Raw genomic sequence first — 2886 nt, 5'->3', positions numbered from 1 at the left:
GTGTGTATGCGTGTGTTTGCACACGCATGTGTGCGTGTGTAGGTGTGTGACATAAAAAATATGTGTGTGAGAGAGGCAACAAAGGGAGCTCTTTATAGCAGAAGAAGAAAAGAGTTTGGGATTTATAATGGAGTTGATAGTGATAACCACCCCAACCCCCCCTAGTTACAACATGGCTTGACCTAGTAACTCAGAAATAGGTTTGAAATATAACGCTTCCTTTCCTATTTTCAACAAACATAATTGTTCATGGATACTCCCACAATTCAAACATTTACAAAGAAAATACCACATTTTGTTTTTTTACTTTCACCTATGAAAACCACAAATACCTCTCACCTCAATGTTTTGTCATTAATTAATCAGGTGGATGAGTTTTTTCAAAGAATTCAAAAATTGTAACCTGAAAAATATAACATAGCGCCATTTAGATTGGGAGTAATTAGCACTGTGACAACCAATCTGTGAGACAACCAACCCCGGTCTCCCCTACAACCAACCCCGGTCTCCCCTACACAATGGTACTCATTTCAGAGTCCTCTTAAAATGGTTCTCATGCCAGCAGCATATCACCCTGCATCCCGTTGCTGGCTTGCCTCTGAAGCTAAGCAGGTTCCATCCTGTCAGTCTTCTGGATGGAAGACCAGATGCTGCTGGAAGAGGTGTTGGAGGGCCTCTGGTCTAAGGAGATCCTAATGCCCCAGGGCAGTGAAGGGGACATTGCCCTGCGAAGGGTGCCGTCTTTCAGATGGAACGTTAGAATGGGTGACCTGACTCTCTATGGTCACTAAAGAGCCCATTGCACTTATCATAAGAAGATCCCATTGCACTTAAACCCAGTGTCGTAGCTAAATTCTCAATCCCCAGCTTCCAATTAGCTCGTTCATCTCCTCCCCGCTGTAACGCTTCCCCAGGTCATTGCTGTAAAATAGTATATGTTCTCAGTCAACTTACCTGGTAAAACAAGGGTCATTAAATAAATTAGGTGCCGGTAATTTTCTATTAACATTTTAGAGCCAATATTCTGAGGTGCCAGCCCAACTGAAGCACTGACAACACTAATAAGGCATGGTGATGATGCTACAGAGGCAGTCAGAAATTGTGGCCAAAATATCTCACAACATAACAAGTAGGCCTAAAGTATTTCTATTCATTGTCTTTACATGTTTATGATTTTGCTGTTCATCAACACACTTTGTTTGATTGACAGCTGAGAACAGACCGGAGGGGTATCCCTGGCCCTCGACTATTCTCCAGATGCCCATAGTGTTTGTGTTGCGGAGTACTAAAGTATCACCACTTTATTTGCAGAGTGGGGACTGAAGAGATGGATCTGGCCAGCTGCCAGAGGTGGGCTCCTATTGCAGTGTTGACATAGCTTAATCTATTAACCCTGTTATTGATAGTGGGGTACAGCTACAGTGTTTCTCAGTGTTTTTTGTGTGTTTCTCATCCACAACAGGGAGATCAATTAAAATGTAGCCGTAGGCAGTTTGACTTCTCTCGACTTCTCTGTCCCCAAGAGGTTCTAAGAAATTATCAAGTGGAACACTTGGAATTGGAACACTTGAAACACTTGGAATTGGAACACTCCTAATTATGTTCTAATAACTGTGTTCTTTCTCCGCTCTACTCCAATGGTACAAGATAACAACAGTATTCCCTGCAGAGAACCAGCTTATACTGTATCCCCCATAATGTGATTTGGCCTCTCATCCCATTGTGTTCCCCCGTCGTATCGATAGCATGTGAATTATAAAGGTATTGTCCCGCGTTTTAGTCATGACATGCTGCATATTTCGGATTTCAATAACTCCGCAACTCCTCAGAGAGATGTGTCATGCTAGTGTGTGTTACCTCCCTGAAGACATGGAGGTATCGCTTTACACACAAACACAATGCTGAGTTGACACAGTACAGGTCACGTACTATCCATGAAACAGTGTCTGTGTCCCAAATGGCACCCTATTCCCTGTATAGTGCATTATATTTAATCCTATATTTTGACCCGAGCCCTATGGGCCGTTATGGGCTCTGGTCAAAAGTAATGCATTATATAAGGAATAGGGTGCCGTTTGGGATGCAAACAGTGTTCTGAAAACAGTGTTATACAATGGGATGGACTCCCATTGTGGGCTAATGTTGTTGACATCGATCTCTTGGTGCAGGAGAGAAGAGGAGCCTGAGACTGTGCCCTCTGTGAATGGAATGGGTCACTTGTCTTTCATTCAGCTTTATATAGGCTACACTCTCATCCCTTTACAAAGTTATTGTAATTGGAAACTTGACCAAACCCTTATTACCTGGAAAGCAGGAAATCTTGCTTGTTTTGTAGTGAGAACAAGAGGCAGAGGAAAACCCTATAAAGGTGCTTATGTAGTGTGAATTTGAATAGAGTGGGACATCATATGAACTGGGACAACTTAATCCTGAGCTGTTTATTTCTTGGCTATGTACTGTAGCCTACCTGTCACTCTAACTCATGTGTCCAACTTGGCCCTTTGTATGAGAAAGATGTGGGACAGGCTGGGGTGAATGGAGAGCTGTGGACAGATGCATCAGTCACATTACATATACTACCAGTCAGTTATACACTCTTAGAAAAAAGGTGCTATCTAGAACCTAAAAGGGTTATTCTGCTATCCCCATAGGAGAACCCTTTGAATAACTAATAATTATTTTGGGTTCCAAGTAGAACCCAATTGGTTCCAGGTAGAACCCTTTTGGGTTCCATGTAGAACCCTTTCCACAGAGGGTTTGACATGGAACCCAAAAGGGTTCTACCTGGAACCAAAAATGATTCTACCTGGAACCAGAAAGGTTATCTTATGGGGACAGCTGAAGATCCATATGTCGAGGGTTTCTATGAACATGAATATACCCATT

Source organism: Coregonus clupeaformis, chromosome 40 (genome assembly GCF_020615455.1).
Source record: "Coregonus clupeaformis isolate EN_2021a chromosome 40, ASM2061545v1, whole genome shotgun sequence".
NCBI lineage: Eukaryota > Metazoa > Chordata > Actinopteri > Salmoniformes > Salmonidae > Coregonus > Coregonus clupeaformis.
This window is presented reverse-complemented; position numbering follows the sequence as displayed.